Here is a 26,752-nt window from a genome sequence, read left to right on the forward strand (position 1 = left end):
TGGTGCCAAAAGTGTGGCAATCTTCGGGCTGTGTTGGCTGTTGATGCAGAATGACGCAGCTCATCATGTGTTTCGATATTTTGAAGTATATGTGGCAAATAAAGCTAATCTTTAATGTGGTCTATCATTATATGGTTATCAAGACTTGTTCACTTGAACTGTCTGTGGTTTCATCAGATTTGAAGTGTAACCTTCCCACCATCTGAGCCATGCCACCTTCTTGCAGCTACCACTGGGCAGGAGGTACAGAAGCCTGAAATTCCACACCACCAGGTTCCAGAACAACTGCTTGTCCTCAACACTCAGGTTTTGAACCAACCAAAAACAGTTTCAATCACTACAGCTCAACATCACCATGAACACATTGATCCCTTTGATCTTCAATGAATTGTGTTTTTTAAAATTCTAATTGCATTCTTTCTTGTAAAAAATGTATATTATTTGTTTAGCTTATGCTTGTCTTGTAAATGCTCCGATGCGATGCTGCTGCAAGTAAGATTCCCATGCATGTACCTGTGCACATAAACTTGACTTTGACTTTGCATCACTCTGAAAAATAAAACTTGCTGCAATTTGCTAAAGGATCCTTTGCTGTTCCACTTTGACCAGAAAGAACGCTTTCGGTAGTGTTGGCTTCAAGCTCATCAGAAGATCCTTTCTGATAATCAACTCTGGAGCACCACAGAGATGTGTACTTAGCCCACTGCTCTACTCTGCACCCACGGCTGTGTGGCTTGGCACAGCTCAAATGCCATCTGTAAATTTTCTGACGACACAACAATTGTCTGTAGACTTTTAGAAGGTGATGAGGGGGTGTACAAGAGTGAGATAGATCCACCGATTGAATGGTGTCGCAACAGCAACCTTGAACTCAATGCCAGTACGACCATGGAATTGATTGCAGACTTCAGGAACACACAACAGTCCTCCTCAAGGGATCAGCAGAGGAAACGGTGAGTGGCTTTAAATTTCAGTGTTCCAGCATCTCAGAGGATTGATCCTGGACCAAATGTATTGATGCAATTAGAAAGAAGGCACAACGGTAGCTATACTTCATCAAGAGCTTGAGGAGAATTGGTATGTCACCGAAGACTCTTGCAAAGTTTTCTAGCTGTACTGTGGAGAGCATTCTAACTGGTTGTATCACTGTTTAATAAGAAAGGGACCTCTGCACGGGATTGGAAAAAGCTGCAGAAAGTTGCAGATACTGCCAGCTCCATCATGGGCACTAGACCTCCCCCCCCCCCACCCCCCCCCCCCGGCACTGAGGACATCTTCAAAAAGTGATGCCTCAAAAAGGCGGTATCCATCGTTAAGGACCCCCACCACCACGGATGCCCCCTCTTCTCATAGCACACTTTCACCGTTTTAGAAACATTTTAGAAACAGCTTTTTTCCCTCCACCATTTCCGAATGGTCCATGAACCCATGAACACAATCTCACTATTTTGCTCCATCTTACACTACTTAATTATTTTTTATCTATTTCTTATCGTAACTTACAGAAATTTTGTTATGTATTGCACTGTACTGCTGCCGCATGACCACTACCTCATGATATTCTTTTTCTTTTTTTGCTCTTTTTTATACTACTGATTTAATTTAATTATATATATTTCTTATTGTAACTTATAATCTTTTTTATTATCTATTGCACTGTACTGCTGCTGCAAAACAACAAATTTCTTGACATATGCCAATGATATTAAACCCGTTTCTGATTCAGAGATCAATTCAAAAGTTGCTTTTTCTTCTAAAAGTATCACATGCTTTGAAGTCATTGGCCAAGTCATTAGGTATATTTAAAATGGAGCTTGATGGTGATGGGTGAAAGTTGCTGGTGATTGTGGATTTTTGTTTGTGATTGTGGCACACATGAAAAGGTTACGTGATCATGTGAGGAGGTCACTAACTTGGGGAAAATTGGCTGTGATTGTGGGAGGGTATCATCATCTTTGAAGGGGGCTATACATCATGGGAATGTACCCATTGTTGTCAATGGTCATGGGAGGATATCTGAGGTACTGGGATACATCAGCCACACTTGAATGGCAGGGCAGACTTGATGGGCTGAATGGCCTAATTCTGCTCCAATGTCCTATAGTCTTATGGTATTCTGGACAGAGAAATGACGTGCAATAAAATGTATATTTCCCAGAGAAAAGGAATTGCTAGTGCATTCGACTGCTGTTGATCACATCCACAGGGATCACTTCACCTGAATTAGTTAACAGCAAAGAGAACATTACATAGCAACACACATACAAAGTGCTCGAGGAACTCGGCAGGTCAGGTATCATACTTGGAGATGTTTCAGCCCACGACCCTTCATCAGGAAGGGTGTGTGTGTGTTGCTAAAAATCTCCAGCGTCTGCAGAATCTCTTGTGTCTCTAAAATTGCTTAACAATTTGCCCAGTAAAACTCCAAATTCAGTAGAGAAAGAAAACCCAATCAGTTTTAGATGTAACTCTGCTCCCGACTCCCACGGTCCAGGAGCATCTGCTGACAACTGGAAATCACTTGGTTGGCAGGGAGAAGGCAGTTTGCCTTGAAATGTTTATTATTTCTGGTATTTCAGTTGCTAAGGAAACATTTCACGCACTCAAGGCTAATGAGTGACTCTGCTAAGACCTAATGTTTTCTTTAATTAACTCAAAGACAAAGGTTAAAAGCTGTGTTAGCCTGGTGATATCAGTAAGCACACTGCTGCCCAAGGAAACAGCAATAAGGTTCATGGATATAGAGTAGATCTCTTTGAAAAGCTTTCAACAAAAAAGTCAGTAAGCACATTGGATTCTCCCAAAAGGATTAGAAAAAAAATTAAACACTACACACTCTCCTGAGGCAAAAAAAAATCTTAATCCAGAATATTTTATGTATTTCTGAGAAAAAGCTTGAAGAAAAGAAGTGGAAAGCTGTTTGTGACTTCAGTACTTGTCCACTCTATAACAGTGACCTTCTTCTCTTCGTCCCTTACCGCACCTCTGCTGTTGTTTATTTGCTAACGTGTTGATTTTTTTCCAAACACAGGCCATGTTGAAATGGGTTACTGTGTAACTACAGTGTAAATTGTGAAAAGGTACACTTTGGAACTTGGATGCAGAGTGCAGAGTTAATGGCAGGGTCTCGGCGGTGTGGAGGAACAGACGGGTATCGGGGTCCATGTCAGCAGATCCCTCAAGGTTGCTGCGCAAGCTGATGGGGTGGTTAAAAAGGCATATGGCGTGCTGGCTTTCATTAGTTGGGTGATTGGGTTTGAGAGCCGCGAGGTAATGTTGCAGCTCTGTAAAACCCTGGTTAGACCACACTTGCAGTATTGTGTTCAGTTCTGGTTTCCTCTTTATGGGAAGGATGTGGGAGCTATCAAGAGAGCAGAGGAGAACTGCCAGAGTGCTCCCTGGACAAGACAGCATGTCTTATGAGGAAAGGTTGGGCGAATTAAGGTTTTTCTCTTTGGAGCAAAGGAGGAATGAGAGGCGGCTAGATAGAGCAGTATAAGATGCTAAGAGCCTTTGATAGAGTAGACAGCTAGTGCCTTTTTCCCAGGGCAGAAATGGCTGATACGAGAAGACATAATTTTAAGGTGATTGGAGAAAAGTATAGAGGGAGGTTTTTAACACAGAGAGTGGTTGGTGTGTGGAACAGGGATGGTGATAGAGGCAGATACATTAGAGACATTTCAAAGACTGTTGGATAGGCAGCTGGATGAAAGAAAAATGGAGGGTTATGTGGGAGGGAAAGGCTAGATTAATATTGGATTAGTTAAAGAGTCAGCACAATATTGTGGGCCAAAGGGCCTGTACTGTTCTACATTCTAAATACAGTGTTCTCTTCCAATGTTTTTAAAAATCAATTTCTCTTCAAAACTAATCCTGTAAATTACAGGATAGCTTGTTAAAAGGGCACTTTCATTTCTCAAATCATAGTAGGAGACCATTCAGTCCATCATGTTGTTGATGGCCCTTTGTACAACTGCGTCTCCATTATTTATCCCTGGTGCTGTAAGTTTCTTCAAAGATTTTATCCAGTTCACTTTTGAATTGACCTATGGAAACAATTTCTCCCAACTAACAAACTGTGCTCTGAAATGGTATTTTCTTATCTCTTGTTCTTTTGCCAGTCACCTTAAATTCTCTGTTCTCTGAAGATTGACCCTCCTGCTACTGAAATAATTTTCCTTTGTTTACTTTGACAAAGCTATTCATGAATTAGAGCACTTTTATCAAATCAAAATTGGCCTCAAAAGTTAACTCTGTTTATGAAGCATTTACTTCATACTGCCTGACTCGCTGCATGTTTCCAATGTTTCTTTTTGTTTTAATCTTGATTAAAGTCAGCTTAACATTCCCAGTGTAGCCAACCTCTAATTTTTGGATTCATATCGGTAAATCTCCTTTATATCCTCTTCCAGTGCAACTACAACATTTTTACGGCCATGGAAGAGATAAAAACAAATGGCCCAGTTTCAATTTAAACGCAAACAACAGGAATTCTGCAGATGCTGGAAATTCAAGCAACACACATCAAAGTTGCTGGTGAACGCAGCAGGCCAGGCAGCATCTCTAGGAAGAGGTGCAGTCGACGTTTCAGGCCGAGACCCTTCGTCAGGACTAACTGAAAGAAGAGTTAGTCCTGACGAAGGGTCTCGACCTGAAACGTCGATTGCACCTCTTCCTACAGATGCTGCCTGGCCTGCTGCGTTCACCAGCAACTTTGATGTGTGTTGCTCCAGTTTCAATTTATCTGGGCTTTGCTACTGACACTGGTCCAAGATGGTTGTTGTCACATCTCATCTACCCCTTTATTGTGTTTATTGTGTACTTTGCATGATACACTGGAAATTTTTGCTACAAATCTTTAAATAAAACTCTTCAATCGGCTGACTTAGTGTGCTATACTGATTTATAATCAAACCAGGCATCAATACAGCTCGAACCAATTTTCCATCTTGGGACAATGGAAAGTCACATCTGACAAATTCCTACCAGAATCAAAGTTCAAATAAATTTATTATTCAAGTACATATGAGGCCCTCGGGGTTAACCATGGATATTGTGCCCCAGCTGTCATATGCAAGCCAGGGCAGTATGATATGGAGAGCAAGGTGTTGCCCATGTAGAAATCTCCCCCTCTCTAATCACCTGATGGATCCAAAGGAACAGTAGAGACCAACACATTTTGGTATGAGTGGCATTACAGGAGTCACAAGTCAACATTGACCCAGTGTAGGACTGCCTTATGGACCCCAGCTCTGGATTTTCCTCGGGGTTTACTCCCGAAGCCTTCCCCATGAGCGGGTATAGCTGCAAGGCAGCAGTGTTTTCCTTCTCCTAGATGAGCTGCCAACCATAGCTGACGAGCCCATCCGCTTGAAGTGACTGGTTTTAAGGCACCAGAGACCCTCCTGTCAGTAGTAACAGTTTTGCTGGGCTTAGTAGCTAAGCCACAAGTGAGGGCCAGGAGCTGGACTTGGTTGTCAGAGGCTATTTGAAAAGCACACCATTGGGAACATTTAATATCTAGTGGAAGCATATCCCCACTACCCTCCCCCCACCCCCAGCCATGACAACCTTAAGGAACCTCAAGTCACCATATACTACCCTAAGAACTATTTTCATTCACAGTAGAACAAAGAAATACAATAGAATTAATGAAAAACTACACACAAAGACTGACAAATAACCAATATGCAAAGGAAGACAATCTAAGCAAAAATGAAAATGAACCTAATAATAATAATAATAATAATAATAATACGTAATAAATAGATAAATGAGTGAACAGATGAATGAATGAATAAAATTGAGAACATGAGTTGTAGAGTCAGTGAAGATGCACCCATGGTCAATGGAATCAGTTCAGTTCTGAGGTGATTGAAGTTATCTACATTGGCTCAGGAGCCTAGTGGTTGTAGGGTAATAACTATACCTGGACATGGAATCAAAATCAGATTTCAGAATCTGAATCAGATGTACTTTCACTGATTTGGAATTTTTTTTTGTTTTATGACACTATTGTGAAATTACTTTTAAGTTCAAAATTTTTACAGGGAGTTTACTGGAGTGACTTACGGAGGACCACATCTAGAGTTCCCTAAAAGTGTTTCAGCCTCTTTTGTAATATCTAAGTATAGTAAAGTGGATTATGAAACACTGTGATGTTATCAAAATTAGATCTAGTTCAGGAAAGAAGTTAGAGAAAACTTAGTGCTATGTTGCAATCTTCTGCAAGCAACAGTTAGCACTCCATGCACTATATTCATTGGAAGGCTTTTAATCAATTTCAAAGAAACTGCAAGTATTACAACACATTACTGCTGGATTTACACTGTAGTCTTGTTCATGCTTTATCTTTCATACTGTCTGGTGTGACTCAACACACCGGTTGCATAATTCTTTCATGCCTATTGGTAATCTTCTCATACATTGTGTCAGGCTGCGTGAATAAAGATGACTTTCAACATTTTAAGTGCTGACATCCTACAAACTAACATGGAAGACTGCTGTGTGGTTGAATATGATCTCAGATAAGATATAACTTTGTGGATCATGGGTTTGTAAGCTCAAGGCCGACACAATGTAACGTTCACAGTGCAAATGGTACACAATCCCTCCAACCTATCAGGGAAGTAGAGAAGTTAAAATGATCCTCTGCCAGTATTGTCCTTGGGGATTTCCTATAGATTAAAAAGAATATTACACCTATTTGGTAAAAATAAGAGGAACTGGCAAAGATTTGGTACCATTCACCCTTTTCTCCCTGACCACCTGATAATTCGTTGCCACAGGCGGCTGTGGAGGCTTAGTCATTGGGTATAATTAAGGCAGAGGTTGATAGATTCTTGATTAGTCAGGCATGAAGGGACGGGGGAGAAGGCGGGAGACTGGGGCTGAGAGGGAAAATGGATCAACCATGATGAAATGGCAGGGCAGACTTGAGGAGCCAAATGGCCTAATTCTGCCCCTATATCTTATCGTCTTATAACAACCTAATAGATTGTCTTCTCATCCATTGGACTCATAGAGTCATACAGCATGGGAACAGGCCTTTCAGACCAACTCATTCGTGCACACCAAAGTGTCCACCTAAGCTAGTCCCCATTTGCCCGCATGTAGGTTGTATCACTCTAACCTTTCCAATCCATATATCTATCTAAATGTCTCTCCAATGTCATAATTGTACCTGACGTTCTTTTATCCAGCAACCCATTCCAAATACCGATGACTCTCTGTTGCGCTTCAGGTCGCTTTTAAGTCATTTCCCTCTCATTGTAAGCCTGTGCCCTCTAATAGTTGGCTCCCTTTTCATACGGTAAAAGACTGTGTGCACTTACCCCTCGTAATTTCATGCATCTTGATAAATTCACCCCTCACAAAAACAAGAGATTCTGCAGAAGCTGGAAATCTTGAGCAACACACACAAAATGCTGAAGGAATTCGGCAGGTCAGGTAACATCTATGGAGGGGAATAAGCAGTCGACATTTTGGGCAGAGATACTTCATTAAGACTCTTCATCCGCCAGTCTCTTACACTCCAAGGAATAAACTCCTAGATGCCCAGCCTCTCCCTATATCTCATACCCACGAGTCCTGGCAACATTCTCGTAAATCTCCTTAGGGCTCTTCAAACTTTTTAAACACTCAATCTACACTTTTCCTCTCAGTTTTATCTTGTAGTCATAGATGACAAGCCCTCCCTAATATTAATCAAGAGGAAAACAATGGTTTCTTTGTTTGCTGAGATCAGAATTTACCTTCCTAATGTAAGTTCTGCCTGGGCAACTAACCTGGGGGAGAATGTTCACAGAAGACAAATCAATACCAAAAGAAAAGCAGTCAGGAAAGACACCAGGTCAGTTCATGCTTAAAGGAAAGGGTGGAGTCCAGGGAAATGGTTCCGATGATAATCACAATGGTCAGCCAAAGGGAGAAGGCGAAGTACAAATTAACATACACAGATTGCTGGAGGTCAGGCAGCATCGATGGAGAGGAATAAAGAGCCGGCGTTTTGGGACGAGTACAAGAGCAGGTGTGGATCAATGCTGAGGAATAGAAAATTTGGACCATGGATGGGAAAAGGATTGAAGTACAAGGATGAAGATGTAAAAAAATTATGTTTGGAGACTGAGGTACAGGAACCTTGGGTCCCACGCTACAAGGTTCTGAAACAGTTATTATTGCACAGCCAACAGATTCTGAACCAGTGTAGGTAACTTCACTCACCGCAACTCTGAGCTGATTTCTGAGCACAAACTATCACCTCACTTTCTGGGACTCCACAACTCAGGTTCTCAGTATTTATTCACTTATCTATTCATCTATCTAGTTAACTACCTGTCTATTCCCCAGAGACCCAAGCTGTTCCCCCACTGAGCCTCCACTAGGTTTCCCGACACCTCTCTGATCAGCTGAACAGCTGAAGGAGGGGCTGATCCCCTGAAATGATCCCCCTGGCACTGCAAGCAATTTAGCCGCCCTCCTAGCCAGAGAAGACACACTGAAAACTTCCCCCCCAATCTTTCAAATAACTGACAGCTGTCACTACGGTGTAAGTGAACCTGACAGCTCTAACACCGTCACCAGCCCACCTACTCAAACTTTCAACCAATCCCTGTTGCCCTCCCTCAACCGAGCACTGCCACTCATCTAACAACTGAGAGATCCACTCCACCCACGTCTTGCACGTCTCCGCCCCTCTTGGGGTGGACACTATCCCAAGTGCCAGGCGGAGCCTGCCAGAGCTAGAACATTTATTTGCAGACCCTACCTCCAAATCAGACCACTCTTTCCTCTCTCTCCCAACCGCATGGACAGTCCCGAGTGCCACCTCCAACTCGTCAATGCCAGCTCGAACTCGAACAAAGACCGCGCCCACAACACATACAGCAATCACCAGCAAATAGCCCACAGAGACACACAGTACAGATTTAAATAGGGCACCCACACAGCATACCAGCTGACTCAATCCCGGACGAGCCCCCACAATGTAGCCCCCCTGGCCAGCCTCAGGGTTGCTCGGCTCGCTGTCGTCTAGGGAAACAGCCCTCGGCCCTGGCAAACTGGGCAATTCGTTTGTGTGGATGCTGTGTGATGTACCCCACCCCGCCCAGATAACAGACAATACACCAGATACGATTAAATGATTTACAGTTTATAGATATTACTGGAACTATATAATTATTAGAGAATAAAATATAAAAGGAAAATAAAAGGCACCACACTTATCAAAGTTCAATCTCTTCATGCACAAAACAGTTGGAGCTCAAGGACCTTCTTCTTCACCCTGCGACCCCTCGGACCACCTCGACTAGCCGCCTGGGACCACCAACGGTGGTCGACCAGACACTCCACACGAGTCTGTCTCCATCTCCTCGCCGAACGCCCGCTAACGGGGTTGGACCCCGTTAGCGGACATCACAGCACCTCGTCCATCCTCTGTCTCGCTCTCCTGCCTTCTGCCCCAAACCCCGCGCATACAGTATCTTCAAATACACCAAAAACATAACAACTATCCCAATTGGTTATTAGCACCCTCTTATCACACTCTAAACCAAAATAAGCAGCTAGCGCAAACTTTCTCAGCGTTTAACACAACAAAGCCGCATTCCCCAGATTAGCATAACAAAGGCGCCATTTTAATTTGCCTCCGCAGTAACATAAAAGTCGAAAACCCCCTTACATACATATTTATCATTATTTGTTCATTTGTCTATTTATTTGTTTCTTTGTGTGTCTGTTCATTATTTATGTATTATTTATTTATTTTTATTCTAAGCACAATTTGTCTTTTGCACGTTGGTTTATGTATAGGCTTTTTTCATAAATTATATAGTATTTCTTTATTTTCCTGTAAATATGTGCAAGAAAATGGAATTGGGGTGGCATAGTAGCCTAGTGGTAGGCACAACGTTTTATAGTACCAGCGACCCAGGTTCAATTCCCACCACTGTCTGTAAGGAGTTTGTACGTTCTCCCTGTGACCTCGTGGGTTCCCTCCCACAGTTCAAAGACGTACCTGCTGGTAGGGTAATTGTTCATTGTAAATTGTCCCGAGATTAGGTTAGAGTTAAATAGCTGGGTTCCTGGGTGGCACTGCTCGAAGGACTGGAAGGGCCTATTCTGCACTGTGTCTCAGTCAATCAATCAATCAATCAAATCGGAGGGTTATACAAATATGTAATTTTATAATAAATTTGTTTTGAGCTGTAACTTTGAGGGTCTGTTGCCCATAACATCCCAACTTTTGATCAGCTTGAGAAAACAAAACACATTACACATCTGGTTTACTCCAACTATTCTCCCTCCCCCTTTATTTATTCTCGATAAACTAGTCAGTTTTTGAGCTAAGTATTGTCTGCTTGTTTCTGAGCAGGCCAGGCTTGGCACTGCAGGGATTAGAACCCTCGCTCTTGTCCCAGAGCAAAGTTCCTCCTTGTCCTCGTCAACTACTGGTGTCCAGACTTGCTGCCGATAACCTCATTGTTCCTTCTTTTGTAAGTTTTTACAACAAACTTTCAGAACGCTCAGTGTCCAATAAGCTAATCAGTCACAGGGAAGCATCGTCATGTGACGCTCAGATCTTTCTCTGTGTGAGTCTCGACCCACATGGGTACTGTACTGTTTTAACTAAGGCCTCTAGTTGTATCTTATTGCCATAATAACCACCATGTTTGGTGTAACGTTAGTGTAACACTATTGCAGCACCAGCAACAATAGTTCAGTTCCACTGCTCTCTGTAAGGAATTTGTATGGTCTCCCTGTGACCGCATAGGGTTTCCTCCGGGTGCTCGGGTTTCCTCCTACAGTCCAAAGACATAAGAGTTGGTAGATTCAAGCAACATACATAAAACTTGCTGGTGAACGCAGCAGGCCAGGCAGCATCTGTAGGAAGAGGTGCAGTCGACGTTTCAGGCCGAGACCCTTCGTCAGGACTAACTGAAGGAAGAGTGAGTAAGGGATTTGAAAGTTGGAGGGGGAGGGGGAGATCCAAAATGACAGGAGAAGACAGGAGGGGGAGGGATAGAGCCAAGAGCTGGACAGGTGATAGGCAAAAGGGATACGAGAGGATCATGGGACAGGAGGTCCGGGAAGAAAGACAAGGGGGGGGGGACCCAGAGGATGGGCAAGGGGTATATTCAGAGGGACAGAGGGAGAAAAAGGAGAGTGAGAGAAAGAATGTGTGTATAAAAATAAGTAACAGATGGGGTACGAGGGGGAGGTGGGGCATCAGCGGAAGTTAGAGAAGTCGATGTTCATGCCATCAGGTTGGAGGCTACCCAGACGGAATATAAGGTGTTGTTCCTCCAACCTGAGTGTGGCTTCATCTTTACAGTAGAGGAGGCCGTGGTTAGACATGTCAGAATGGGAATGGGATGTGGAATTAAAATGTGTGGCCACTGGGAGATCCTGCTTTCTCTGGCAGACAGAGCGTAGATGTTCAGCAAAGCGGTCTTCCAGTCTGCGTCGGGTCTCGCCAATATATAAAAGGCCACATCGGGAGCACCGGACGCAGTATATCACCCCAGTCGACTCACAGGTGAAGTGTTGCCTCACCTGGAAGGACTGTTTGGGGCCCTGAATGGTGGTAAGGGAGGAAGTGTAAGGGCATGTGTAGCACTTGTTCCGCTTACACGGATAAGTGCCAGGAGGGAGATCAGTGGGGAGGGATGGGTCCAACATATTATTCTCCGTAACTTCCGCCACCTCCAACGGGATCCCACCACTAAGCACATCTTTCCCTTCCCCCCTCTCTCTGCATTCCGCAGGGATCGCTCCCTACGCAACTCCCTTGTCCATTCGTCCCCCCCATCCCTCGCTTTGCTGAATATCTACGCTCTGTCTGCCAGAGAAAGCAGGATCTCCCAGTGGCCACACATTTTAATTCTACATCCCATTCCCATTCTGACATGTCTATCCACGGCCTCCTCTACTGTAAAGATGAAGCCACACTCAGGTTGGAGGAACAACACCTTATATTCCGTCTGAGTAGCCTCCAACCTGATGGCATGAACATTGACTTCTCTAACTTCCGCTAATGCCCCACCTCTCCCTCGTACACCATCTGTTATTTATTTTTATACGCACATTCTTTTTCTCACTCTCCTTTTTCTCCCCCTGTCCCTCTGACTATACCCCTTGACCATCCTCTGGGTCCCCCCCTTGTCTTTCTTCCCGGACCTCCTGTCCCATGATCCTCTTGTATCCCTTTTGCCAATCACCTGTCCAGCTCTTGGCTCCATCCCTCCCCCTCCTGTCTTCTCCTATCATTTTGGATCTCCCCCTCCCCCTCCAACTTTCAAATCCCTTACTCACTCTTCCTTCAGTTAGTCCTGACGAAGGGTCTCGGCCTGAAACGACGACTGTACCTCCTCCTAGAGATGCTGCCTGGCCTGCTGCGTTCACCAGCAACTTTGATGTGTGTTGCTTGAATTTCCAGCATCTGCAGAATTCCTGTTGTTAGAGTTGGTAGATTAATTAGTCACATGGGGGTAATTGGGCAGAAGGGTCTGTTACTGTGCTGTATTTCTAAACAATAAAAAAAAATTAAAATAAATAGCAGTTCTGTGCACTGTTGAGGGATTGGAGAAGCTTCAGACCGAGCCATTATTCCTAATCTCACTTCCACCAGATGAACGTTGTTCTGTAAATAATTAATGATTGTTGGGCCGTGGGTGTCATCAAATCACAGTTCAAAGTACATTTATTATCAAAGCATGTATACTTATATATTACCTTGAGGTTTTGTCTCTTCACAGGCAGCCAGAAAACGAAGAAACCCAATAGAGCCCATGAAAGAAAAGAAGACCATCAAACACCCAAGATGCAGAAAAAAAGAGCGAGCCAGGTAAACAATAAAAGTAACCCAACAACATTCAGAACTGAAGTTTACCGAAAGTGAGTCCACAGCCCTGAAAGCAGCCGTCACCGCAGCCGATTCAGGAGCCCGTAGTTGCAGGCCCCAGCCTCAGTTCTGCGCAGAGACGGGTTAAACCTTGCAGAGCAGCGAGCTGAACAAGCTTGTCCCTTACCATCGGGAACTGAGCAATTCTCTCCTGAAAATATTGAGTCTTAGAGAAAGCAAGCTTGTAAGTTTTTTATTTATTTACACACATTCTTTTTCTCTCTCCTTTTTCTCCCTCTGTCCCTCTCACTATACCCCTTGCCCATCCTCTGGGCTTTTTCCCCCCTCCCCCTTTTCTTTCTCCCTAGGCCTCCTGTCCCACGATCCTCTCATATCCCTTGTGCCAATCAACTGTCCAGCTCTTGGCTCCATCCCTCCCCCTCCTGTCTTCTCCTATCATTTCGGATCTCCCCCTCCCCTCCCTCTTTCAAATCTCTTACTAGTTCTTCTTTCAGTTAGTCCTGACGAAGGGTCTTGGCCCAAAACGTCGACTGTACCTCTTCCTAGAGATGCTGCCTGGCCTGCTGCGTTCACCAGCAACTTTTATGTGTGTTGCTTGTAAATTTGTTTCTTTATCTCAGTAAAGTCCAATTTCATCCTAAATCTCACATTTAATCTTACAAGTGAATACACAAAGCAATTCCTGGTTCTTTAATCTGTGATCAAATACTGACAAGCCCTCTTCCAATTAAGTTGTTATCAATATATTGATCATTTCATGAAAACTTCACAGATAATTAACTATTCTAGTTAATGCTTGTTTAAACTGAAAACACAGCCCAGTATTCTGTTCTGGGACAGTTGCTTTCAGCCTTTTCCAAGTCATCTTTGCACTGTTTCATTTCTCTTCTCAAGATATTTAAGATTGACCTCCAATCAGACACTGTTGGAATTTAGCTGCTATGCACATGGCTGCAATCATAGTCAGACAAGTCACAGCGGGTTATTAAAGACTGCATTGGTATAGGTCTGTAATAATATATAAAGAGCAACATCTTTTGAAAAGGGAGACTGGCGAATCTGAAAACAATAAAACTGCAGATGCTGGAATTCTGAAGCATATGGTGCAAATAGCAATGTTGTAGGAGATACTCAGTAGGTGATCTATGTAGGTAGAAAGATATCTTCAAGGATCAGCTATATCTGCCATATACATTTGCAAGAATTAGAAATTTGCTGTGGTGTGTTGGTAACAAAACAACATTCAACAACAAATAATGAATTACTGTATATAAAATAAAGTTAGATGTGTGGATATGGGATATACTTCGTATAAGTAAATAAATACCAGCATGCCCTTTATGATGACTACTTTTCTGCAGATGTCAAGTGCACAGGCAACAATGAAAAAGCTGCAGAGGGTTGTAAACTCAGCCAGCTCTTTATTGGGCACTAGCCTCCCCAGCATTGAGGATATCTTCAAAAGGCAATGCCTCCAAAAAAATGGCATCCATCATTAAGGCCCCCCACCACCCAGGACATGCCCTCTTCTCATTGCTACCATCAGGGAGGCGATACAGGAACCTGAATTCACACACTCAGTGTTTTAGGAACAGCTTCTTACCCTCTGCCAACAGATTTCTGCATGGACTATGAACACTGCCTCACTATTTTGCTATCATTTTACACTACTTAATTTTTTATCGATTTCTTACTGTCACATAGTAATTTTGTTGCATATTGCACTGTACTGCAGCTACAAAACAGCAAATTTCATGACATACTGCATATCAATGATTCTGATTCTGACTTTACAGGCTTGGGAGATGCCATCAGAACAACTTTGGCAAATTGCTGCACTGAATTTTGTACCTGGTACACGAAGGAGCCACATAACGCCAGTGGCGGAGCGAAAGAGCATTCAAAATGGTGGATGGGGTGTCAATCAAGTACACTGCACTGTCCTTGATGACAATTAGATTCTTGATGATGCACTCATTAAGGCAAGTCATTATAATCCTGGTCACTTCTGATTATAAGTCATTATAATCAGGTCTCTTCATTATAATCCTGACCTGCCGCATGTAGGTGCTGAAGTCGCTTTGGAGTGTCAGGACACAAATCACTCACTGCAGGATGCCCTACTTTTGCCTTGTATTTGTGGCCATAGTTTTAAGGTTGTTAGTTCTACTACATTTCCAGCGGGGTCGATGGTGGGGTAGTCGGTATTAGTTGTCCCAATGAATGTTGTGTAGTAGTGTTGGACCTCTGTAGGAGGAAGTCATGGTGGTGCACATGTTATCTTGAAAGTTACTTGCTGTGACTCAGCCTGAACCCGGCTACTATCAAGTCTGCTATACTTAGGTATGGATAGCTTCAGTGTTCAAATGGATCTGTACACTGTGCCATTAATGCTACTGTTATAGGGCAGGAAGTACAGGAGCCTTAGGTCCCACACCACCAGGTTCGGGAACAGTTATTATCGTACAAATATCAGGCTCCCGAACCTTCACTCACCTGAACTCTGAACGAAGTTCATAATCTACAGACTCGCTTTCAAGGATTCTACAACTCATGCTCTCAGTATCACTTAACTACTTTTTATTTGTACAATTTATCTTCTTTTGCACACTGGTCATTTATTGGTCTCTGCTTATGCACCGTTTTTCATAAATTCTATTGTATTTCTCGATTTTCCTGCAAGAACACGAATCTCAGGGTTGTACGTGGTGGCATAAACATACTTTGAGAACAAACTTACTTCAAACTTTGATTAGGCAGATGCTGGGAAGACGTTACCTTTGGCCGGAGAGTCTGGGGTTAGGTGGCATTGTCCGAGATAAGGGGGAAGTCAGTAGTCCAGATCATCTGGAGAATGGGAAAATTGTGCACAACACCTTCGAAGTTCAAACTTCAAAATAACTTTATTATTAAAGTACATACAGGTCCCCATTTCTTGCGGGCATTCGCAGGAAAACAAATAAATACGATAGAATCAATGAGAAACTAAGCACAAAGACTACCAACTAACAAATGTGCAAAAGAAGATGAACTGTGCAAATCACAATAATGAAAATAAAGAAATAAATTGACAAACAGATAGATAATGAAATAATTAAATAAATAATACTGAGGCGTTGAGTCCTTGAAAATGAGTCCATTGGTTGTGGCACCAGTTCAGAGACGAGGTGAGTGAAGTTATCCGCTCTGTTTCAAGTACCTGACGGTTGAAGGGTAATAACTAACTATTCCTGAACCTGGTGGTGTGAAACTTAAGGCTCCTGTACCTTCTTGCTGATGGAAGCTACAAGAAGAGAACATGGTGGTGGTGTTCCTGGGGGTGCGGGGAGTGGGGGGACATGTTGTCCTTGATGATGTACTGTATGCTGCTTTCTTGTGTCAGTGCTACTTGAGACGTACTCAGTTGGGGGGCGGGGGGGAGGGACTTTCCTGTGATGGACTGGGCTGTATCCACTACTTTTCGTAAACTTTTCCATTCTTGGGCATTGATGTTTCCATACCAGGTCTCGATGCAACCAGACAGGATGCTCCCCATTGTGTAATCACCCTCCTATGTTGGTCGAACCTGGGTTCCTGGAATCACAAGGTAGCCACACTATCACTTACATCGCCGCATTGCATGGTTCTATATGGCCTCTTGTGCAATAGGACTTTCTGATTCTATGAAAGATGACTATAGCTTTTTTGAAACTTGATTTGATCCAGTCCCTCAAAACTTGCTGCACACAAGCTTTGAAGCCAAAGATCAAGAGGGTGAATTTCGCAAGAAGATATTTCAGAAAGTGCACTGAATTGCTGTTCAAAGCGATTATAATCTTTACCTTAACTGTAAGGCCATGTGTGGTTTTGGACTTTTCAAAGAGGACTACATCAGCCTGAACCATCATCCTTATAATATTGATTGTTTTATGCCAAGATAAATATTTGTGTGGAATTTAACCTGACGGCCAAATTTCAGTTCAACATCTGTTTAAAAATTAAACTCTAAACTTATAAAAGCTTCTGTCGTCTAAGTTAAATAAGTTAAAAGAGAATATTAAGTGTTACATTCCCCATTTGAATGTTAAGGCAGAAAGTAGCACTCATGATTGTGGTGTACTCCCCAGCAGTGTAGAATGATGGGACCGTTGTACTGTTAGCTCACTTTGCGGTGGTGAGGAGCCCTGTGAGTTCCTGAGCTCCCAAGAGTGATGCCGTCTGGAGTTTAGCCATCTGGCACTCAGCTTCTGGCATGGTCACCCATGGTGGTAAGGTCAAGGGGGCAGTTTCAGAAAAAGAGCGATCCGACCACAGCCTCATTCGGTGGAGCTGGCAGCATATGATGACACCTCAGGATGGCAGCAAAGGCGAAGGGAGGCTGCGACAGCGAAGCATCCCCAGTCATCTTACGTTCCAGGCCACTGGACCCTGACCCCAATCTGTCAAGGCAGCAGCCCATGTATCAGCCTCGCCACGTTACACCAAGTCACGCACAGGCACTGTCCATTACGGGAATCCACCCTAACGTCCCAGATTTTGTCCCGAGGTGATTAGTAAGTGGCGACGGGGGCAGGATTTTGAGGTCTGGGTCCTCAGAATATGAGGATCCCAGGTTGATCTCCACAGCCACCTGAAGACTCAACGATAGACAGCCCCTTCAGGGAACATCATACTCCATTCAATAGATCGGACTACTGCGACTGCTTGAGGCACCATCTTGAAGATGACCCAGATAAGTGAGGCCCTGCCTTCTGTCACAGGAGGATCTAAAAGATCACACAGCTCAGTTTGAGGGACAACATGAAGATGATGCTGGAAGTCTGGGAAACGGATAATGAATCAGCCCTGCCACAGATGGAGCCAAGTCTAGGTGTGCCTGTAGGCTTCAAGCTATCTGACACTTTGCCAGGCTTTTTAGGCAAATTTTAAACTTGATGAACACTCAAGAGGAAGTGTTAAATATCTCCCTTTCTTCCTTCCCAAAATTATAGACAGGTCTGCAATATGAACTGGAAGTGGAAGGTCCCACCCATTGTTTGCCTTGAGCCAAACCCTTGAAAATGGCAACAGATCATGAAAAGGCCAGCAGTATCACAAAGGATCTCACTCTCCCTACTCATGAACTGTTTGTCCCACTTCCATCAGGGCGAGTCTATGTAGCATTTATGTCAGGACCACCAGACTCAAAAACAGTTACTTTCCCCAAGCAAACACGAGGAAATCTGCAGATGCTGGAATTTCAAGCGACACACATAAAAGTTGCTGGTGAACGCAGCAGGCCAGGCAGCATCTCTAGGAAGAGTTACAGTCTTCGTTTCGGGCCGAGACCCGAACCATGCCAGGAGCTAAATAGATCTATGTAGAGGTATATATAACATATCTAATGTATTTATATTTATCTTTTTTTTACTTGTGTGTCATCTGATCCAGAGTAACAATTATTTTGATCTCCATTACATGTGTACTGGAAATGACCGTAAACTGGTTACCAGTGGTGTTCCACAGGGATCAGTGTTGGGGCCACTTCTTTTTACATTGTACATCAACGATCTGGATCATGGAATAGATGGCTTTGTGGCTAAGTTTGCTGACGATACGAAGATAGGTGGAGGGGCCGGTAGTGCTGAGGAAACGGAGAGTCTGCAGAGAGACTTGGATAAATTGGAAGAATGGGCAGAGAAGTGACAAATGAAGTACAATGTTGGAAAGTGTATGGTTATGCACTTTGGCAGAAAAAATAAACAGGCAGACTATTATTTAAATGGGGAAAAAATTCAAAGTTCTGAGATGCAACAGGACTTGGGAGTCCTCGTACAGGATTCCCTTAAAGTTAACCTCCAGGTTGAGTCAGTAGTGAAGAAGGCGAATGCAATGTTGGCATTCATTTCTAGAGGCATAGAGTATAGGAGCAGGGCTGTGATGTTGAGGCTCTATAAGGCGCTGGTGAGACCTCACTTGGAGTACTGTGGGCAGTTTTGGTCTCCTTATTTAAGAAAGGATGTGCTGACATTGGAGAGGGTACAGAGAAGATTTACGAGAATGATTCTGGGAATGGGAGGGTTAACATATGAGGAACGTTTGTCTGCTCTTGGACTGTATTCCTTGGAGTTTAGAAGAATGAGGGGAGACCTCATAGAAACATTTCGAATGTTAAAAGGCATGGACAGAGTGGATGTGGCAAAGTTGTTTCCCATGATGGGGGAGTCTAGTACGAGAGGACATGACTTCAGGATTTAAGGGCACCCTTTCAGAACAGAAATGCGAAGAAATTTTTTTAGTCAGAGGGTGGTGAATCTATGGAATTTGTTGCCACGGGCAGCAGTGGAGGCCAAGTCATTGGGCGTATTTAAGGCAGAAATTGATAGGTATCTGAGTAGCCAGGGCATCAAAGGTTATGGTGAGAAGGCGGGGCAGTGGGACTAAATAGGATAAAATGGATCAGCTCATGATAAAATGGCGGAGCAGACTCGATGGGCCGAATGGCCTACTTCTGCTCCTTTGTCTTATGGTCTTATGGTAAACAAAATTAATTCTTAAATCTTGAATCTTGAACCTTGAATCTTGAGATTCAAGGCAAACAAATGGGCGGGGACTTCTTTGTTGCTTTCCAAGGCTAATTGCCAGTGTCATTATATTAATACAATGCATGGTGCCAATTTTTGGTTCTTTCTGCCCTTGGGAGTTTCCCTGGTAGACTCTTATGCTGAGAGATTGGATTTACCCTGAAAGAATAGCCTGTATTGATCCAAGTACGTGGCGAAGGCATACTTGTCATACATCAACGGTGTTGGATGAAAGACCCAGCAGCCGTCCATCAGCTGTAGCCTCCATTTGCATTCCCTTGTCTGTACTTGTGCTCCTCAATGTTAGACAGGGCGCGTGATTGATCATAATAGAACATAAAACATAGAACAGCACAGCACAGAAACAGGCCTTTCCGCCCAAAATGTTGTCCCAAACTAACTAAATTAGGAATAACTAATTACTATTTGATTATAATCAATGGCCAAATAAACTAATCCCTTCTGCCTACACAACATGCACATCCTTCCATTACCCTCACATTCCTGTGCCTATTTAAAAGTCTCTTAAAAGTCCCTAATGTATTTGCCTCTACCACCACCCCAGGTAGCTCATTCCTGGCACCCCCCACTCGCTGCATTAAATACTTGTACTTACATCTCACTTGTACTTACTCCCTTCACCTAAAATGCAACTCCTCTGGTTTTAGACAGCTCAACGCTAGGACAAAAATACTGTCTCTCTGCTCTATCTATACCACACATAATCTTATGTAACACACTGTAAGGTTTCACTGCTAATGTAATGGCCTCTCTGTAATGGGAGGAGAAGATGGCGGCAGTTCCGAATGAATATCGATTACGTGTAACTAGGGGGCCATGCACAACCCAGATTTAATGCAGACAGCCGTGAGAAGTGCAGAGGAACACCTGGAGTAACTTCTGAAATGCCCACTTCGCTGCCGCAGCTACTGTGCAATCATGAACCTCCGGAGACGAAGGCCCCAAATCCTCGGATTTGCGTATCGCCTGTTGCCGGGGCTGGGGTCGAAGTGCTCGGCAGAGATGGTGCTCGGTGCTTGGTGTCGAAGAGCTGGTTGGAGGCTTGGAGTTTTCAGATGGATGCGGAGTCTGACTATGGTTGGATGCTTCCGGGATGCTGCATCGGCAAGTTGGCGGTGCTGGAGGTTCACCGTCTGCGTGAGATGACGGGACTTTCGAGAGACTTTGAGACCTTTATTGTGCCATGGTCTGTTCTTATCAAATTACAGTATTGCTTTGCACTGTTGTAACGATATGTTATAATTATGTGGTTTTTGTTAGTTTTTAAGTCGTTTTGTCATGTGTTTTCGTGATATCATTCTGGAAAATCATTGTATCGTTTCTTAATGCATACATTACTAAATGACAATAAAAGGGGACTGCGTGTCCTCATAATCATAATCATAATGTGGTAAATTGGATCAGCAAATTTGCTGATGATACAAAGATTGGAGATGTAGTGGACAGTGAGGAAGGTTTTCAAAGCTTGCAGAGGGACTTGGACCAGCTGGAAAAATGGGCTGAAAAATGGCAGATTGAGTTTAATATTGACAAGTGTGAGGTATTGCACTTTGGAAGAACAAACCAAGGTAGAACATATAGGGTTAATGGTAAGGCACTGAGGAGTGCAGTAGAACAGAGGGATCTGGGAATACAGATACAAAATTCCCTAAAAGTGGCGTCACAGGTAGATAGGGTCCTAAAGAGAGCTTTCGGTACATTGGCCTTTATTAATCAAAGTATTGAGTATAAGAGCTGGAATGTTATGATGAGGTTGTATAAGGCATTGGTGAGGCCGAATCTCGAGTATTGTGTTCAATTTTGGTTACCAAATTACAGGAAGGATATTACTGTAATAAGGTTGAAAGAGTGCCGAGAAGGTTTACAAGGATGTTGCTGGGACTTGAGAAACTCAGTTACAGAGAAAGGTTGAATAGGTTAGGACTTTATTCCCTGGAGCGTAGAAGAATGAGGGGAGATTTGATAGAGGTATATAAAATTGTGATGGGTATAGATAGAGTGAATGCAAGCAGGCTTTTTCCACTGAGGCAAGGGGAGAAAAAAACCGGAGGACATGGGTTAAGGGTGAGGGGGGAAAGTTTAAAGGGAACATAAGAGGGGGGCTTCTTCACACAGAGCGTGGTGGGAGTGTGGAATGAGCTGCCAGATGAGGTGGTAAATGCGGGTTCTTTTTTAACATTTAAGAATAAATTGGACAGATGCATGGATGGGAGGTGTATGGAGGGATATGGTCCGTGTGCAGGTCAGTGGGACTAGGCAGTAAATGGTTTGGCACAGCCAAGAAGGGCCAAAAGGCCTGTTTCTGTGCTGTAGTTTTTCTATGGTTTCTAGGTTTCTAAAATGTTACACTGCTAAGGTAAAGGTTTCTCTGTAGCAGCAATGTTTGGGTTATGACTAGAGATAATGGGGGTTTTGGAGTGTGTGCCGTCCAATGAGAGGCATGTTGTCCTTTCTTGTGGGTCTGAGAGGAGGGATCTGGTGCTCTTTTGTCGGTGAGAGATGAAGACAGAAGACGCGAGTGAAGAGAGTTGGTGCACCACCAGACGGAGTAGACTTGGAGCGAGGGCCTGACGGGTCGGCGACGCTTGGAGGAGGTCAACGGGGAATGAATGGACGGAACTGTGAGCTCCAAAGTGCACTTTAGACTGTTTCCTTAAAATGGGCCCTTTTCCTTTTTATTTTCTTTACAAACCCTATAGTCAGATTAAGATTTATAAAGTTCAATTGTTTAATTGCGTGTGGTGTACCATCTGATATTTTGTGGTGCGGATTTGTAACTGGGCAACACATCACGCAGCATCCACATGAGCGAGATTCCTCAGTTTAGCTGGGCTAGAGACCGTCTTCCCTTAGACAAAAGTACGCTGGATGAACCTGGGGGTTACACTTATAAACCTCTATCAGATCTCCCGTCAGCCTCCGCCTAGTGTCCTTTGTGATAGTTCTCTTCTGCCTCTCATCAGCTGGTTCCCCTATTGATAAGGAGGTGCTCAACAGAACAGACCTGCACCTCGTCACAATAATCATCCATAGGGGAAGAAACACTGTTGCTATGGATCCAAGAAGAAATGTCTCCTGACAGAGGAGAAACAGTTGCACGAGTTTTTTTTCATCCAGTCCTGACAGGGTGTCAGATTACCTATGAGAGGCGAAAGGGGTGGGCAGCAGCTTGTTGTTTGTGTTGTTCTGCTGAATATTGTGGACATGCTGTGCTGGCGACACTAGCGGACTGGCCCCAGCACGTCTTCAGGTTGTGTTGGCTGTTGATGAAAACGACACATTTCACTGCATGTTTTGACGTACGTGCGATAAGTCTTCGCACTGAATCTGAGTCTTCGTCATTGCTCGACCTTGAATCAAAAAGATACGCCTAGATCTGCCTCTCTCTATTCAGCAGAGATGCTTCGAGGTGGCTCTGGGAAAACTTCTGCCAGGAAAACACCTGCCAGGAAAACACATGCAATCTCCAGATACAGGAATAAGGAAAGCTGCCACCCGCTCGTCCCTTCCACCATCCATTGGTAACCTGACACTCCGTCAAGAAGCTGATCCCATGATAACTATATCCCCCATTCATGCCCTCCTCCTCCCCCCACCACTTTTCTGTGCACCTTTTCCAGGAAGGTGACATTGGTCGCACAGCCCATGTTACTGACACTGGGTACGCACGCGCAAACTGGAGACTGCGACCTGCAGGCTGGGAGCCCACCCACCCACGTCCTGGGTCCAGAGATCCAGAATCACCACGGAATAGCTAAGCTCCGGAAGGGTCTTTTTTTGCTTTGTAGTCAGACTCTCATACCGAGACCTCGTCACTAGGACAGCAAGCCATTTACTGTTCACTGCACGGTTAGTTTATTTAGCGAGTCAGCGCGGAGTAGGCCGTGAGCCATGCTGCTTCAGCAACCCCCGACAAACCCGATCAGCCCAAACCCAAACGCGAGACAATTTACAATGACCAATTAACCTGCCCAGTACATCTTTGGACTGTGGGAGGAAACCAGAGCACCCAGGGAAAACCCACGCCTTCCACGGGGAGGACGTATGGACTCCTTACAGAACAGTGCTAGAATTTAACTCTGAACTCTGGAACTAAATGCACTTAGAGTTTTTTTTTTTATCAGTTTGAGAAAGTCTGCAGATGCTGGGAATCCAAAGCAACACATGCAAAATGCTGGACACACAAAATCCAGTCCTGAAGAAGGGTCTCGACTGTTTACTCTTCCATAGATATTTCTGACCTGCAGAGTTCTTCCAGCATTTTGTGTGTGTGTGTATTGGTTTTTATTAACTTATTTGTGGTAATATTTGGTTTTACGTGCTGGGTGTAGCCCAAACATCGGGTAGATGGAGCTCGTCAGCCTGGGAAGGCAGTCCATCTAAGAGAGGGGAAACGCTGATTTCAAACCTCCGCTGCCTTGCGGCCATACCCACTCATGGGAAAGGCTTTGGGAGTAAACCCTGAGGACAAATCCGGAGCTGGAGTCCCTAAGGCAGTCCGACGTTGCCTTCAACCTCGTCTGGCAACTCCTGTGACGACACTGGTGCCAAGCTGTATCGGCCCTTGCCCGTCCCTTGGACAACATCAGTGTCGTGGAGAGGGGAGACTTGCTGCATGGGCAACTGCCGGTCTTCCATACAACCTTGCCCAGGCCTGCGCCCTGGAACTTTCCAGGTGCAGATCCATAGTCTCGCGAGACTAACGGATGCCACCATGTGCTGTGTGTGGATATATGTTTTGTGGGTGCACTGCGGTCCAAAGGAATGTTGTTTCATTTGGTTGTATATACTTTGTATGTACATGTCAGGTGACAATCAACTTGAACTTGAGATTCAGAGCAGACTGACAATGGCACAAGCTTTCATTGTCTTCGTTCCGACAGCCTCATCTTGTTTTGAACGATATCCAAAAATCAAAAGAGACAAAGATCGCTTGAATGCACACCGCCTTTTTCCCAGGGAAGGTGAACTAAAAGGAGCCTGGGTTTAAGGTGAGAGGTGAACGATTTAAAAGGGACTCGAGGGGCAACCTCTTCACCGAGAGGGCAGTGTGCATAGGAATGAGTTATCAGAGGAAGTGGTTGAAGGCAGGTAAAATTAAAATACATTTGGATAAGTAACGGATAGGAGGGTTTTCAAAGGATAATGGCTAAAAGCAGGCAAATGGTACTGGTTTGGTAGATATCAGGGTCAGCATGGATGGGATGGACTGAAAGGCCTGTATTCATGGTGTATTAACCCAAATACTTTTTCATAGTAACTATTCTCAACACATAATATCTATTTTCACTCTTCCAAGCAGTTCTTTGTGTTCCCTTTCAACATGTCAATGCCACTAGTTAAACTAGTCATCCTTAAACACTACATTGGTGGAGTGTCTGAAGGGCAGTCAACAGGGCCTGACTCGTCTGAGTCCATTGACAGCAGGACCCTAGACTGTGGGCCGTCCCCACAAAGTCTTTGCGGTGGCTGTACCAGTCTTCAGTGCATCCCCCACCCTGGAGTGTGCTTGCTGGCAGCTTTCACTTCTGCTGATGGTTCTGCTGGAGCCCAGCGACTACTTATCAGCGGCAAATAAAACAAAGAATGCAACTACAAACGTAAATACTTTATTAATTCCACTTCCTCTGGTAAACAATCACTGCAAACAATGGAGACGAGTGAGTGTAAGGCAGAGTCGAGGCGAGCGGTGGCGAGGCCCATCCACTAAAACTGAGAGTGAGGGAAGACCCGAGGTACGGTCGATCTAAACACCAGGCTGATTTGGAAAGGTTAGGTATGGGCTGAAATGAGGCGGTGAAGTCCAGGCCTAGAGCGGATCAAATTAACTTCCCTAGAGAGAAGAACGGCCTGATGTTTGGACGATTCAAATGCCAGGCCGTATTGAAAAGGCAGGGTGTCGGGACCAGAGGTGAGGGTCAGGCCCATTCTGCTTGCTGCTTCACGGCGTTTGCTCGGCTCTGCGCTGAACTGAGGCTGTGACTGTGGCCTGCTCCATCTGCAACGATGTCACGCTTCATGCCAGGAGGCTCACTTCCATTCTGAATGTTATGTGCTTACTTTTATTGATTGCACGACTGTTTTTTTTAATCTCTCTGCACATTGGGTGCTAGGCAATCTTTTTTTTAATAGGTTCTTTTGAGTTTCTTTGTTTTGTGGCTGCCTGTAGGGAGACAAATCTCATGGTTGTATAAAGTATACATACTTCGATAATGAATAGACTTTGAAATTTGAACTTTTGACACTGGGAGGCCAGGAAGTGTTGGAATGACTAAAGCATGCCTGTGGTAGAGTTGACGATTCCCCAGCAACAGTTGACATTTGTCTCACATTGTCTCTGACAACAGTAAGAGGAATCATTTAATTAGAAAATTGTATGCATGTCCCTGATATCCACAGTTACTGTCTGCACATAGTCTCCATTTCATCTCACTATGACTTCTCAAAACGGATCACTTTATGTGTAATATTGTTCCACATACTTTCCATGGGAACATATTGGCCTGTCACAGTCCTCTGTTATTTATTGCACCAGGTATTGGTTGAAACAAAAGACCTTGAAAATGTTGTGTATTTAATATTTCAGTAATATTGCAAAAATATCTTTGAGTAAGCATTCTTTATTTGTTTAAATAATTCATTATGTGTTATGTGTAAAAATACCTGAATTGCTTATGTCATGACACTACCAGCTGATACACACGTGTAAACACAAAGTTAGACCCACATTTTGGACTCCTTTGTTTTCCTTTCAATTCCTTTTATGTTTTGGAGTTACAAAACATAACAGAAAAATGAATCAACTTTACCTCAAAGTATTTATTTTACTTGGTGTATTACAGACATATTTCCTGAAAAAATGAATGGGAAAACATAGAAACATAGAAAACCTACAGCACAATACAGGCCCTTCGGCCCACAAAGCAGTGCCGAACATGTTCTTACCTTAGAAATTACCCAGGGTTACTCATAGCCCTCTATTTTTCTGATCTCCATGCATCTGTCCAGGAGTCTCTTAAAAGACCCTCTTGTTTCTGCCTTCACCTCTGTCGCTGGCAGCCCATTCCATGCACTCACCACTCTCTGCATAAAAAACTTACTCTTCTCTCTCACTGGGAGATCTGACACCTGACCAGGTTCATTTCCCAATACCAGATCAAGTCCAGCCTCTCCTCTTGTAGGCTTATCTACATACTGTGTCAAGAGACCTTCCTGAACACACCTAACAAACTCCACCCCATCTAAACCTTTCGCTCTAGGGACATGCCAATCAATATTTGGGAAATTAAAATTTCCCACCACGACAACCGTTATTATTACACCTTTC

At 43.9% G+C, this 26,752-nt stretch overlaps 1 long non-coding RNA gene across 1 annotated transcript; it reads left to right on the forward strand.

Annotated features, from left to right (window-relative positions):
- The first annotated feature begins 102 nt into the window (after nt 1-102).
- On the forward strand, nt 103-14,999 carry LOC140187290 (uncharacterized). The gene is made up of 3 exons (XR_011883052.1): nt 103-953; nt 12,756-12,844; nt 14,659-14,999. It is a non-coding gene; the product is annotated as an uncharacterized lncRNA (long non-coding RNA).
- The last annotated feature ends 11,753 nt before the right edge of the window (nt 15,000-26,752 follow it).

This window comes from Mobula birostris, chromosome 24 (genome assembly GCF_030028105.1).
Source record: "Mobula birostris isolate sMobBir1 chromosome 24, sMobBir1.hap1, whole genome shotgun sequence".
NCBI classification, from domain to species: domain Eukaryota; kingdom Metazoa; phylum Chordata; class Chondrichthyes; order Myliobatiformes; family Myliobatidae; genus Mobula; species Mobula birostris.